The 16,439-nt window shown below is 37.2% G+C and overlaps 1 pseudogene; it reads left to right on the top strand.

Annotated features, from left to right (window-relative positions):
- Positions 1–10,284: 10,284 nt before the first annotated feature.
- On the top strand, positions 10,285–12,200 carry LOC113353985 (annotated as a pseudogene).
- The last annotated feature ends 4,239 nt before the right edge of the window (positions 12,201–16,439 follow it).

Here is a 16,439-nt window from a genome sequence, read left to right on the forward strand (position 1 = left end):
CATCCCAATCGTCATTGGGGAAAGTAGAGAGAAGTCCTCAGGAAAATCGAGGGCATCGTGAAGAACTCCCTGTGGAATACATCCGGTCAAAAGAAAACTCTTGAGAAAGGGTGGGGAGAGTATCCGCGGCATCACCAGCAGGGACAGAAATATCACCATTAACACCGCCATCAGCTACCACGGCGTTGTTTTCTTCATCACCATCATGACCGCAGAACCTCTTCTTCGACATTAAGAGGGGAAGTATCAGTACGTTCCTCCCCATCTGTAATCTCCTCATCCTCAGCAAACTCTTCGTTCACCGGACTGGTAACTTCTTCATGAGCCTCAGCCTCACCCATCACAATGGTAGAAGACTGCTTCGACTTAATCTTTTTCTTCTTCGACACCTGAACCAACACCACAAAAAGAGTTATTTTTCCCCGAACATTGAATTTCTAAAGAAGGAAAAGCGCAGCTAGAGAAACCGCATACCTGGGCAGTCGAGGCACTCCTCGGTGGAAGTATAGCACCAGAACCTTCCTCCTCGTCTCCCTCAACGACGTCAAGGGCATAAGGAAAATTCATACCTGAGAAGTTTAAACGCCAGGGCCAGAAATCTCCATAACGAGCAGGAGGAGATTCACGTGGCCTGCTACTCTCAGTAGGACGCCAACCGCGTGGACCGGGAATCCAACCGTACGCCCAAGGACCAACGACTTCGATAACGGTAGCGTGCCACTTGTAGTCATGGTCGCGCTTGATCCTCTCGCGTGCCGGAAAAAGTTTCCGCTGACTAGACCCTTCCGTGCCGGGAACATACTTCAGCTTGGCATCGCTGACCTCATTTAACAGACGAATTTCGCCCCGAGGAGCAGCAAGATTCCGAAGGCTAACACTCCACGACTTACGGTTCCTACTATTGACGTAATCACCGAAGGAGTTATTGAAATTCTCAGAAGTTTACCATTCCTTCTCCGCGGGATTGGGAACGTAACAAGTCATTGTCGTCTCTCCCTTACTCCGCAGATAACACTCCCTCAGTGCACGGAGATAATTCCCCGATAGTTGCGATACAGAACGGCTGTGAGTATTGGTGGAAGATCCTTCACGACTAGCAAGCACATCATAGTAGAAGGAATCACCTGACTTGTATAACGGAAGCATAAGACCAGCTTCGAACGCTCCAACCGTAGTCAACAAATGAAATTCATCGAACTCATACTTTGAGATAAGCTCATAAGTAATATCATCCTCAGGGGCATAGAAACGAACCTCGAAGGCTTGAAGCTCGTGCTTTTCTTTGAATATTTCGAGATCAATATGCTTGAACGTTACTTTTTTCTTGCTGACCGAAACGCTGCGTATCAATGGGGCAGCCTCATCCTCCTCGGTGGGACCGGATGAACCAATGAAAGCCTCGGAAGCCTTTCTCTTCAAAGAAGGATTTTTTGAAGACTCAGCCCTCGGAACACTACCTTTGGTATTCTTCTCTTTAAAAGAACTTATAGGAGGGGGCGGCAGATGATGCTCGGGATCTACAGAACGTAGTGGAGGAACATCAAAAGCGACAGCACGGGCCGGTGGCTGCGTACTCCTAATATCATCACGAGGACGAGACACCGCGCGATCGACAACTCTTCGAGACCCAGAAGGATTTGTCGAAGGAACCTCTTCCCTAGAAGATGAGGCCTTCGCCCCAGAAGAAACTCGATTTCTACGAACATCATCTTGAGACTCTCTACGCGGAGGAGATCTCGATAGACCAGAACCAGGAGTCTGATAAGGAAGCCACGGACGGTCAGACATGGATGCGAAAAGATTAATCATAAACAAGTCAAAAACAAACACTAGGCCATCATAAGATCAAAAAATCCACATAAATAGCAATTCACACACGATAACGCAGAAACCCTAAAATTAGCATACATGCTCGAAACTCCCTAAATCACTACCCTGAAAGGCTCAAGCAAAACAGTGGCCTCCTTGATTTAAGACGAAGAACAGGGGAAAACTAGCATGCAAGCATTAAAAGAAGTTCTTCATCACAAACAAGGGACAACATTAGCAGAAAATTTATAAATCAACATAGCGTAAAACAGTGGAAACAAAGAAAAGAAAAAACTTACTAGCAAAAACAGCAGCAGAAAGAAAAAATCAGAAATAAAGAGGAGGCAAGTGTGATTAATGCTAAGGCGGAGAGAATTTAAGGACTGAAGAATGAAGAATGACAGAGAATTTAAATGAAGACTGACAGAGAATTTAAGGGCTGAAGAACAAGGAATGAATAACAAGGAATGAAGACGGAGAGAATGAAATTAATTTTTCTCTCTTCCTTAATATACTCAAAAGAAAGAGGAGGAAGTTAAGAGAGGAATGGGAAACGTGCCCATTAAATGAGCAATTAATGCACGAATAAAGAAACATGCCCAAGTATCTAGGAGAAGTTATTAGGAGAGAGGAAGAATATGTAACGACTATTTTCTTCAATGCTCCCGCTAAACACTCAAGCCCGAAGAAAAGGGGCAAATTGTGTGCACATATTTCATCATCAAACACGTGTATATAGGAACATATGTGGAGAGCATGCGGACAAAGTCATCAAAGCATGATGACATGTGCCCACAACCAAGATGCTCATCCCGCCGACGTTGGATCGTCGCCCGAGAAAATCTAAGGGCAGAAGTTAAAGGATGTTCCGGTAACACGCTGTACTTCGGAGCACCAAATAACTCCCAATGAGTTACTTTATCTCATCCCCAAAAGAAGCCAAGATCAACGATGGAGAGAAGATGTACTGACAGACGCGACAGAGGCAGAGAACACTTGCCTGACACGAGCAGGCGCCTCAACTACCCGCATTAAACACTCTGAGAAGCATACGTGTCGATCAACCCGTGGAACGAACGAGGATGACTCTGCGTGATGAATTTACGAACGAAGACCCCTGTGTGATGGACACAAAACACAAGAAGATAAGGTTCCAACGGCCTTCAGAGATGGGTCCCACACTCTAACCCTATAAATACCCCCTCTCCACCAAGAGTAAGGGGATTGGAAAAACAGGGGAAGGAGAGAGAGAAAAGATTGTAAGTGTAAGTTAGTCCTTTATAATAGATAGACCAATGTAAACTACAAAGTCACTCGACTATCATTGTAACCATCAAGAACATAGTGAAACAATAGATAGAGTTGGTACCTAGAGTTTGAATATTGTTTGTGAACATATAGATGCCTACGTGATTTACGTGTTCACAATTTGGCGCTAGAAACAGGGACTTCGTCCCGGTAAAAGATTTATCTTATCCTGTGATTTCATAATTAAATTAGCGTAAGATTGCTCTGCTTCAATATCTTTAACAGTATTTATCTTTTATTAACTTTACCACGTTTAAACGCGCACCCGTCGTTTTCGATACTACCGACAGTATCGTCGTTTACTGGTTAAAAGATTTATTACTTAGATCGACGGATCTACATTTTTCTAGATTTATTACTCAAAAGTGGTGGCATTGCTATAATAATGCATAATCCACAATGCACAATGTATTCAAAAGTAATACTAATTAGATTACTTAAGTTTGAGTAAGAATCAAGCCATTTTGTTGTTCAAATATTATTTGCATTTTGATAGATGAGTTTTGGGCTAAAGACAAATGAAAAAATAAACTTATCAAAACAAACGAACTAAAACACAAATATTTTCTGAAGTAAAAAAAATAAAATATGGTTGCGCTAATGTATTATCAATTTTCTTTTTATCATATGCTTCAAAAAAATAAATAAAACAATATAGTTAATTAAAGATTAAAGAAACCCCAAACTAAAGCAATGCAATCCCAAACGAGGGTTCATTTTTATCCAACTCTATTAGCAGAAAACACTAAAGGAAGAAAATCGAAGAAAACTAAGCTGCAGCGTAAGAGCAGTTTTTATGGTAATGTTCAAACTCAAAATTTTGTTGAGCCACGTGGATGGTCAAACGGGTTTCTCCACTATGATAAAGTAGGGCAAAATGAACAGATTTAGTTATCTAGGGCCTTACTAGTATTTCTTTTTAATATAAAATGCTTTGTAGGATAAAGTTAAAATATAAAATACAATATTTTGGTGAGATAAAATATGATGAAGTGAAATAAAATAGGATAAAGTGAGATAAATATTAATAAAATAACAGAATTTGCAGTGGGTGTTCGTGGTATAAACGCCGAAGTTTGCGGTAGGAACACCCGCGTTTTTTCTTGGCTACCGCGAATTACCTAGGCTCGCGCGTCCTTACTACAGACGCGCGATGGATGTTCCGACTCAATGTTCAAAGCAACAGATTTGTTGATTTGAACATCCATTTTTCATGTTTGTTCATTCCATAGTGGGAGCCAAATGAATAAACTCTGAGTTTGTTCATTCCATTGGAACTGCTCTAAGACAATAAAGCTGACTAGCTAAAAACAGCAAAGCTGCAAAGGTGACATAGAAGGGGTAGGGCTGATCATGATTTCGGTTTTCCGCCGGAACCGGACCGGACCAGAATGATAAGGAAGATACCGAACCAAACCATTTACTAATGGATTGGTTGTGGTAAAAAAATTGAAAACCGACATTACTGGTTCGGTTTTGGTTTGACCTAAAAACCGAACCAAAAACCAATGAAAAACCAATAAGTATAGGCCGTTGATTAAAATAGATAGATTTAATCTACCCCGTCCATCTCACACTTTGAATATGGAATTTGGAACATGCAGAACTTGGAGTTTATGTATTTTGAATCTGTAATGTTTATGTTTTGAACTATGCTTATAAACTTGAGTTATGAACTACACTTGTATGTTAATTAAATTCTGCAGGTAGGTTAAAAACATTCAACTTTGTTATCTCTTTTAAAGATTTGAAATGTCAGTTTCAGAAAACTGACATACAGTCGGTTTTCCATTAACCCAGTGGAACAAAATGAAACCGGTTAAAACCATTTAGAAACCGAACCAATGATTAATGGATTGGTTTGGTTTAGATTTTTAAAAACCGATAATATTGATTTCGGTTTTGGTTTGACTAGAAACCGAGCCAAAACCGACTATTAAAACCTAAGAAGGGGCCTTCATTACTCCCATGAGGAATAAAATGGACTAACGGCGGCCACCAAAATCCAGTTCTTTCTTTCAAGAGAAGGTTAAGCAAGTCAATGCTTTCATCCTCAATTTCAAAACAGCCATCATCATGCATATGGAATGTCTCACATACAGTTATTTTTCAGAAGTCACGTACGTTGGTTTGAGTCTCACATACAAGCCTAATGGAATGTCTATGAAGTTGTAATTGCATTCATTTTTCTAGGTTTTTGCATGTCATACTCGTTTTCTTGACTATACATGACAACCAATTATGGCCAGAGAAAACAGCTACCGCGACCGTTTGGGTTTCTACTTTCTACTAAAAGGTAAAGATCTGTTTGTTTGACAAAACTAATCAAATTTTCGGAACTTGAGAGTCAGCTTCTAGAGAAAACTTGACTTTTCTGCTTACTTATCGTAGTACCTAATCTTTATGAGTGGCTAATTTTGAGAGTCCAGTAGAAGTTTGTTTTTAAGTAAATCCATATTTACACTGTTTGAATTAATATTATCTTTACAAACTTTTGTAAATAAATGTTCTATGATACACATGCAAGTCGCACAGGGTCACTTCATTTTAAATTCAGCATCTTAGTTAGAGATTTGCCAGATAATTTTATGGAATTTTTTTTCTTTGACATGGAATTTTCTTTCTATTATAAAATATTAGGGCTTAACCCGTGCCGTAACGGTACGGGCATAATTTTTATGGACAATGGGTCATTTGTCCAAATATTTTTAAAACATGGTTCTAATGGACAAGTAAAAATTATTACGGGTGAAATGAAAAAAAATAGCAAGGATAAAACTGGATTCATCCTGACTTAAACTTAAAAAATATGAATTATCTCTTCTCTAGTCTGGTGGATCTTTCTTTTCTTTTATCTTTTCTTAGCAAAAAAAAAAAAAAACTTAAAAAATAGTGAGGATGAAACTGGATGCATCCTGATGTAAATTAAAAAATAAGAAAAGTATTTGAAAATGGGTAGGATGAAACTGTTTACATCCTGACTATTTTAACATTTTTGTCCATTTAAACAGTATCAAAACCTAGATGTATTTTTCACCCAGAAATTATTGATTTTGGTCGTTTTAACCAATTTTGTGTAACTTTTACGCAGTTATGCATTTTTCGACATATAAATATTAAATATAATATGTATGAATATCATATTTACCTTTTTTCTCATTACAAAAGTAAAGGACGACCCTATAGATATTTTTATTCTTCACTTCACAAATCCTTTCAAACATTTTCCGCCTTGGCATTCTCCTGTACCATGCCTCTCCTTTCTTGAGTTGTATCCTCAAGCCAGCAATGAAATTATATCGAAATTATTTTTTACATATTTTGTCCCCCAAAAAACGTTATTTGATATGTTTTTTATTTTATAAAGCTATCTTATCGATCCTTTGAATGGTATTACTTTTCCGCGCCTTCCTTATTTTAGTGAACGATGTTAGGACTTTCATGGACAAAAAGAACCTACTATAGGACCGACCAAATATTACCGATGATGTCCCTACTTGACCACCTTGGGATAAGAGGTGTGCGGTTTTAATCTAAAAGGCCTCGTTACTACATAAGGATCCCAAGCTTATTAAGATCCACATGTGCTCTTCTTTCTTCCATGTTGGACTATCCCTATATATACTTTTGTGGTTTATCGCGCCACATACTTCAACAATCTCCACCTTGGGGAGATTAAACCACTTCACCAGTCCAATCAGACTCCACCATATGATTACCATCTGTATATGCTACCCATCGATCATGATTACTGTCACTATGCGCCCTAGAATCCTACTCCACCTTGAGTTAATGAGAAGGAAAGCACTAACCCCACCTTGAGCATTTCCTTGCCCACCTGGAACCATGCTTCACAGTTAATATGTGAGACACTAACTCCACCTTGAGCGCCAGTTCAACCTTGGGCATTGCCTTGCTAATCTAGAAACCTGATCCACCTGAGTTAATGGGTGAGATACTAAATCCACCTTGAACGCCAGTTCAACTTTAGGCCTTACCTTCTCCACCTTGAGTCTAATTCCACTTGAACCCTAAACCGGGTGACATCACAACCACTTTAACGTTCGGATAGTAGCCCCAACCATGGGCTCTGATACCAATTTTTAGAATTTTCACAGACCATCATACACTACTCAGGGACCGACCACATAATCCTGAACCCCACTTGACTACCTTGGGATAAGGTGTGGGGTTTTTAACTAAAATACCTCGGTGATGTGTATAGAGATGCCCAAGATTATTAAGCTCCACATGTATTCCTCTTTATTCCATGAGGGACTATCCCTAGATATACATATGTGGTTTATCCTGCCACATACTCCAACAACCGAGTGGAACCAAAACATTAAACTATGTAAGTTGTAACAAATTACAATACCTGAACTCATTGTCTCAAGAATAATCGTGTAGATATTAACAGTGTTCGGATCCTTGTTGCTTTTCCCCCTTTAAGAATAGTCTGGAAAGAGTAAAACTCAGAATTACTCAACAGTACATATCGTATTGTGTGTTCTTACCATTTCAATGACATAATGAAAAGCTAATTCATTCACTTAAGGTATTATACTTTAAAATGTTAAGTCATTTGCGATGCCAACCATTTTACTAACACACGATGTAGTTCAGTTTTTCAAAATTCCCATATATAGTATTCATGTAATTCAATTCGACAAAAAGAGTTCACCGAATGGAATACATGTAATGGCTTCCTTTCGTAACGTTGTGGCCTTTTCAACGTAGTTGGATCCAGAGTTGGTAAAAATCACTAAATTTATGTTTTTTCAGGAGGAGTAATCTAGGGATGGGATACCTCCCAGAAAACTGCTGATGGATGACCGCATCAATGTCAGTTGAAAATCCACACTATCGGATAACCACATGACTAAGTGGGGACAGTGTCGGAGGATCAGGTCCTTACAAATGGTATTAGAGTCGACCACGGGTTACCCGTCGATGGTGAAAGAGTATTCTTGACGGATTGTGTCGGGAAAGGGTCTCATGAGTGAGAAAAAATATCAGAGTCTAGGATTGAACATATTCCTGAACCAAGGACGGCTCCAAATTAAGTTGGTGGTATTATAATACTCCAACTCGGCAGGTAGGATCCGTCAAATGAAATATAGGTAATGGTTTGTGCATTCCTAACACCGAGACCTTTTCAAAATAATTGGATTCATAGTTGTTGAAGATCGTTATAGCTAAACATGCTCGGTATTGAGTAATCCTAGGATGGGTGACCTCCCGAGAAGCTGCTGATGGACGACAGCAACGGTCTGAAAACCCCATATTGTCAGATGACTGCAGTGACTAAGCAGGGACATTATCGGTAGAAGGTCAGGCCATTACATTCTACGACATTACGCTTCCAAATGTGAGGTTATTCGTTGCATAAAAATAATAAAACCATGATTAGTTAGTAAGTCAAATCGCTAAGTACTTAACCTAATAACAATAATCTCTATTAACAATAAACTCTGTTATCCATCATCAGTAAATAAAAATAATGTTAAATCATTTATAAAGAAATACGTGAGACGATGCGAAATTATCCACTGGGCACCAATACTTGCCACCGTCGCTATGGTCCACTTATATAATTGTTAGCCAATCTAACAAAGTTTGGTACTGATTTTTTTTCTTTAAAAAAAAGAAGTATTTTGAAAACATATTTGTAGCAATATTTTTTCATCATAGTGTTTGGTAATTAAAGATTTCATAAAGTGTTTTTTTTATGCAAAACACTTCCAAAATCTATCAATTTTAAAAGTGAGGGAGAATGAGCTTTTAAAAACTTCAAAAACAAATACTACGGTTCACCCTAATTTCATATTTTATTTTCCAATTCTATCCCATCTTTTTGTATAACTGATAATAAAATTATCCTTGAATCTATATATGATCACACCAATTTTTATTCGTTATATTTTATTCTTTAAAGATAATTATTTTTTATTTTCAAACTACATTTTATGTTATACCGTATCACTGAAACATACTTTTATTTATCAACAATAAATATTAAGGAATTATTGATTTTTAAAAATTGGTTAAGAAAAATAATACTTTTCAGTAATAATACTCATTAGTAAATTTACTTATTTTATGCACAATAAAATAAAATAAACAATTTTCAGATATATGGTTGTTTTTGTCATTTTCTCAGTAACTATAACTGAACCTGATATTTTCTCAGACACAATTTGATCATTTTTTAAAATAGTTTAAGCTTTAGTTTATAATTTCCAACCATTCAATTGTTTTTTTTTTAACATAGCTCGGCACAATAACGTACATCGACAACCATTCAATTGCTTTTTTTACATAACTCAGCACAGTAACGAACATCGGAAAAGCACTTTTGTAAAGCTTGCAACAATACCAAACTAATACTCAGTATTTACTAATAAAAATATATTTATTATCATCATTAGTAGAATAATTTATATATTATCATTTTTAGTTTCACATTTAATAAAATATTATCATGGAAAACTAATATAGTATTTATTATGAAGATGAATAATTTATATATTATCATTTAATAAAATATTATCATGACAAATTAATAGAGTATCTATTATGAAGAATTATGAAACCTTAATGACATGATAAATTTTATCCGTTAGATGCATTTCTAATGCCAATCACAACCATCACTTATGACAAACAATTACATTCCTAGATTTATTTCTTGTGAGGACAAATCCGAACCACCACTTACACAGGCAAACTTAGCCATTTATACTCTTGATAAATTATTTTTATTCTGTGAAGAAACTACTCCCCATTTTGGCGCTCGTTCTGTGAAGAAATTATTGTTTCAACCATACCATGATGGCATGATAAGTTGGCCTTAGTAGTCTCACTGAGAGAATAAATTTCAACTCAAAGGTCTTCATCCTAGAAATTCCTGATTTGTTCAAATAAATAATAGTATGTGTGATTTTCATCTCTATTTTCAATTTGCCTAAGCAAACAAATTGGGTTGGTGAAGATTTTCATAGTCAGCCCCAATAGTAAGAACATCTATTATCATATTAGTCGTGTCTCGCATACAAATACATATTTTAAATATACATTGATAATTGGTAGAAGAAACCACAAAATCTTTGATAGAAAAAATAAAAAGTGGGATTTTCTACGTGAGTATATATATAGGGATCAAAACCACTGAACTTAGAACTACTCAGTACTCTCAGCTTTCTATCATCTCTTCATTTGCAGTTATGGGAATCATACCTCCTACAACTGACCCAGTTATGGTTTATGCAGCTTTCTGTTTAGCAGTAGCAACTTTTGTTCTTCTTCTAATCCGAAATCGATCAAAGGTTACATCTTCGACTAGCCGTTTACCACCCGGTCCACCAGGATGGCCGATTATCGGGAACATCTTGGATCTTGGTATGGCACCTCATGCAAGTTTAGCAAAGTTGCAAACCAAATATGGACCACTTATTTGGTTGCGTTTAGGTTTCGTTAACACTCTTGTTATTTCTTCCGCCGAAGGCGCCTTGGAAATGTTCAAAAACCATGATAATACTTTCTGCAACAGGTACTTGAATGAAGCTTTGAAAATATGTGAGAATTATAATGGTACGATTACACTTGGTCCTTACGGACCGTATTGGCGTATGTTGAGACGTATTTGTACGACAGAGCTTTTCTCTCGGAAACGTATACTGGACACAGCTCCTCTTCGTCGGAGATGTGTTGATAAGCTGATAGCATGTATATCTGAAGAAGCAAAAGAAACCGGTAACAGTGTGGAGATTGCGCGTTTCGTTTTTGCTACTTCGTTTAATTTGATCTCAAACCTTATGATCTCTAAGGATCTTTTAGATCCTAAGTCTACCAAGTGAAATCATTTCTTCGATGTTACTTCTGATTTAGTAGAGCTTGCAGCAAGGCCTAATATTGCTGATTTCTTCCCTACGTTGAGACCCATTGATCCACAAGGTTTGAAGAAGAAGATGGAAAATAAAATGTTGGAAGTTCTTGAAGTTGTTGGTAGTTTTGTTAAGGAACGTAGATGCATGAGTGAAAAAGAACGAAAGAACAAAGACAAAGATTTCTTGGATGTGTTGCTGGAATTTGAAGGGAATGGCAAAGACGAACCAACCAAAATTTCAGACACCAATCTCAATATTTTCATACTTGTGAGCACACAAACTCTTAATTATGTGTTCTATATGCACGTATATATATTTTTACTTAGTTAGCAGATTGGTTAATATTTTAGCTCACTAATCAGATTAATTTGCTGTAAATCCATGCAGGAGTTATTCATGGGAGCTACAGAGACAACAAACAGTACTGTAGAATGGGCGATGACGGAACTACTCACTAATCCAACAACAATGAAAAAAGTTCGAGATGAGATTACTCAAGTTGTTGGACACAAAAGGAGTTTTGAAGAGAGTGATATCGATAATCTACCCTATCTACGAGCAGTGATCAAAGAAACGCTGAGGTTACACCCACCAATCCCGTTACTGGTACCTCGCAGCGTGATTAAAGATACTGAACTGATGGGGTATATCATACCACAAGGAACTCAAGTGTTCGTAAACGTTTGGGGACTCGGAAGAGACCCAGCTTCCTGGGATGCACCATTGGCGTTCAAACCAGAACGGTTCTTAGATTCCACCGTTGATTACCGTGGGCAAAATTTCGAGTTCTTACCATTTGGAGCTGGCCGACGTATTTGTCCCGGGCTTCCTCTGGGTAACCAAATGCTTCACCTTGTCCTAGGATCATTGATCCAATCTTTTGAATGGTCCCTAGAGGATGGTGTTACTCCTGAAACCTTGGACAAGAGTGATAAAATGGGTATGTCACTGAGGAAGGCATTCTTGTTGAAGGCAGTACCTAAACCTGTATGTCTTTAAGCTTCGCCAAATAATTTGAAAAGCTAGATGGCCACAAGAGCCTAATATGTTTGTTTTCTTCTTCAGTTTTTCTTTCTTTTTCCATTAGTCTGTACTTTTTAGTTTGAAGTTAAATGTTGCAAGTTCTAAAAATCCGTGACTTGTAATCATGTAGCTAGATTGATGATCAGTTGATCACCATATATAAATCTTATTTGTATATACCGACTAAATTCCACAGTGTTTGACCAAGTTACAACTGTTGACTAAATTCCAAGAACTGTATGTCTATCAATCTGGGAAGCATGGACACTGACACGGGACACGGACACGACACGGACACAGGGGCCGGTAAAAATCTAACATCATCAGCACGCGGACACGTCTATATATACGTTAATAAAATGGTTTTTATATACTAAGATCATAGTGTTATCGTATATCAAATACATTAATCACACAAATACATGAAAAAAACTCAATTATGCCGTTAGGTTAGCTCACATATAGAAAATTAACTATTATACTGATTTCCTTGACACACTAGGTTACCAAACTGCTAAAATGGAGTATATATTTCTATACGTGTGTCTGTCGCGCGTCTGACGCGGACACGACGCCAATACTGATATGTCGGTGCTTCCCTGGTATCAATGTATACTTCGCAATTCTAAATTGAAAGTTAAAATTGTGTAGCAACTGCTTATAAATTGTCACATAGACTATCAAATGATGTTCAATTTTGTTTTAAGAAATCTGAAGATAATTTATACATAATCACACTCAAAAGGAGAGGGACATAAGGTTGTTTTTTTTTTGTAAGTTAAAATTCATTCAAAAGAGCTAACCTGGGGGTAGCAACCATTACATCCGAAGGAGTAGAGTCATCTAATGTAAAAGTATGCTTGACATTTGATACATCGACTTCCAAAGCTTCAATGATACAAAAAAGGTGGAGTGTTTTCCCAATTACAAATTTTTTGCAGAGTCTTAGTTTCCTTTGCTACAAGGTCTGCTGGATTGTTGGAAGTTCTTGGAACAAAGAAAAAACCTAAAATAGTTGGACATAAACTAATTTCATACTATGTTGCTTCCCTAATGGTTTGATGTTGCCATTGTATAGAAGAAGGAATTCCATTCAGATAATCAAAGATATTTTTGCAGTCTCCTTCAATGCGAATATGCCTTTTTCTCTCGCCCATTTAGCTGCTTGAAGAAATCCTATTGCCTCTGCCTCTTCTGAAGATAATGTTGTGAAGGGTCCTGCTTGTCCTTGCTCAAATGTTCTTGTATTATTACACAAGATTATAACATATCCTGCTGGACTATCAGTAGATAACCAAGCAGCGTCAAAGTTAATTTTGTATTGTGAACTATTCGGTAATCCCCAACTTATGTTAGAACGTTTCATGTGAATAGAAGCTCTAGTATGAATCTTGTATCTATCAGTATTCCAGTAATGAACATGTCTTTGTATTTCTAGGGCTAGTTGAAGACTAGTTTTATAGTTTTTCTCAAACACTCTGTCACATCTTTCTTTCTAAATAAACCAGATTTTTGTCATGATGGTTTCTATAGGTAAAATTTTGTTTGGTTTCCATCCATATTGCAAATTTAGAGGGTTAGGTTAAGAGCCCAAATTGATTTGGCAAAAGGGCAGTGGACAAACAATGTTCTAAGGATTCATCAGTATCACAACCCAATGGACATTTTGGAGAGATGTCTTTCATAAATTTGGATAGTTTGAGGTTTGTAGAAACAACATCTTGTAGGCATTTCCAAGTAAATATTTTAATTCTTTGAGACAGGTTTATTGCCCACAAATCTTTCTAGAAATTATCAGCCATTCCTAGGTTATGGGTATTAATGGTATTTTCTGTCAGTTTTTGATACGTGGATTTAACTGAGAATTCTCCTGATGTAGTTAGAAGGAATCTAAGCTTATCTGGTTTTGGTACTGCCTTATTATCTAAGGCTATTATGATATTACATATTTTTCTTGTTATATTAGAAGAAAAAATAGAATGAATTAATTAAAGTAATGTTCCACTTTTTGGTGGTAGGATCTATAAGATCTGTCACAAGTGTTAAATGTGAGTTAGTTGTGTTTCTTAGTTGGTTCAGATTTAGTTCTAGGTTTGGTATCCATCTGTCTTCCCATATGTTAATGCTGAGTCCATCACCCACTTCCCATGTATTGTTTTGTTCAATTAGTGTTATCTCTTTACTAAAACATTTCCATATCCAGGAACCGGTAGAGTTTGGTTTTGATATCAAGGCTGAGGTTTTCTTGAAGAATTTGGGTTTTAGTTGAGAAACCCGTAAGGCAGTAGGTTCAGTTAGTAATCTCCAAGCTAATTTGGCTATCATTGCTAGATTGAATTTGTGAGTATTTCTAAATCCTAATCCACCTTTACTAAGAGGTTTACAAAGGAAGTCATAAGATTCAGGATAATATCCTTTTTTGTCTGATTCCTTCCCCCACCAGAAGTCCCTTCGAAGGGCATCAATTGTTAGTGTAATTTTTTTAGGAATTACAAAGCAACCCATCTGATAGGTAGCCATATTGGCTAGCACTTCCTTGTTGAGAACCCTCTTACTAGATTGAGCTAGATGTTTTTCTTTCCATCCTTGTACCTTATGCTCCATCTTTTCTATTATACTTTCAAAAAGTTTAATTTTTGATTTGTCAATAAAAAGAGGGGCACCTAAATTGTGTTAGAGCATAACTCGGTTGAACTCACCAAGCGTTGGTATATCAAGTTTGGTTATCATATTTTAGTGTGTCAACTTCGTCTAGGTTAGACTAGAAAGTCTAGGAATTTTGAGACATACAAATATTACTCCGAAGATCTGAAGAATGTGAAGAAGTAGCGAACTACAACGACGACATCATCCTTCCACTTGAGGTTAGTAATATTGACTTGAACTGTTTCATTACTAACGTATCTTTCAAGTTGTGTTATATTGAAAACATAACTGCGAATCTGTATATACTGTACATATTGTATAATAATATAGTGATGTGACATGGTCATATTTTTATGATCATAGTATAAGGGAATTAGACTACAAAGTATAACGCTTATCTTTTGAACTTCGTAGATATGACATCGACATAATCTTGTATATACTGTTATGATTATGTGAATGGGTTATGGTGAAGATTTCATCCTAGGAAACAATGTTTTACATTTGTTTAAAGAAGTACATTCATGAACTTGTTTCGTGAATCGAAAGGGAAACCATTAGGCTTATTGGTCCGGCTATTCATTGAAAATCTTTGGATGACCAATATGTGTGAGTTGGTAGAACCGATCTTAACTTAGGTTATGTATCTTGGTATAACTAATCACAATGACTGACTTATGATTTGGTATGACTGGTTTTTATTAATTAGTGTAACCGATCCTAAGTAATCACCATGTGATGGTATGATTGATCCTTGTAATTGGAATGACCGATCCTAGTAATTGGTGTGACCGATCATGAGTATGTGTAACCGATTCTTGTAATTGGTGTAACTGGTCCTGGTAATTGGTGTGACCGATCACAAGAAATACCATGTGAATACGGAACCGATCCTTGTAACTGGTGTAACTGATCCTAGTGACTGGTGTGGCCGATCACAAGTATTTCCATAACTTGGTTTAACCGATCCTAGTGATTGGTGGAACCAATTGAACCCATGTATGTGATTTGGTATTTGATCAATCACATAGTAGTCTTGGAATACATGTGAACCAATTCTAAACTTGTTTGGAAGTGTGGTATAAACGATTCCAAGAATGCAAATCCATGTGTTTATGGGTAAAATTTGATTCTACTGTTTTTGGTAATTTTGGGTGTGTTGATGAGAAAGGAGTTCAAGCCCTAAACAAATGCACTGCACGGGAATGCTTTTAGGTTCGAGAAATCAATCTGTAAGACTCTGGCCTAAACCAAGAAATGGCCGTTGCAAATTCAATTCGGTCACAAGGTGAAGGAGAATGGTTGACCTTAGGGAGGGAAGCGGAGAAGGTGTTTGAGATTGTGACTTGTATCAGAATGTTGAACTGGCTTGCACAATGTAAGCTATCAGTTCTTGGTGTTCTTGGTGTTGAAAACCTATTTATACAAGTCATTTGAGCGCAACCCTGATCTCGTAGGAAATGAAGAAAGTTAAGTGGTGGAGTAATGGAGTTGTGTAAGAGGTGGTGAACATTGCGTGATCACACCTTCATCCACTACTCCATCATTGTTAACCGTACGTCTTTTCCTAACACGTTCTCGTAATGAGCGCGTTGCACGCTGTAAACCGCCAGACCAATACCCCAGTAAGCATCCCCCAGTTTGTGACATGTTTGATGTGTCGAGTGAGTGGGTCAAGTCGTGGGACCTGCCACTGAGAATAGCATGGTGCTATTAGGTGAAACAATTAATTTGTTCATGAGGCCAAAATAAAATATATATGTA

The sequence above is a fragment of the Papaver somniferum genome, chromosome 2 (genome assembly GCF_003573695.1).
Source record: "Papaver somniferum cultivar HN1 chromosome 2, ASM357369v1, whole genome shotgun sequence".
Classification (NCBI taxonomy): Eukaryota; Viridiplantae; Streptophyta; class Magnoliopsida; order Ranunculales; family Papaveraceae; genus Papaver; species Papaver somniferum.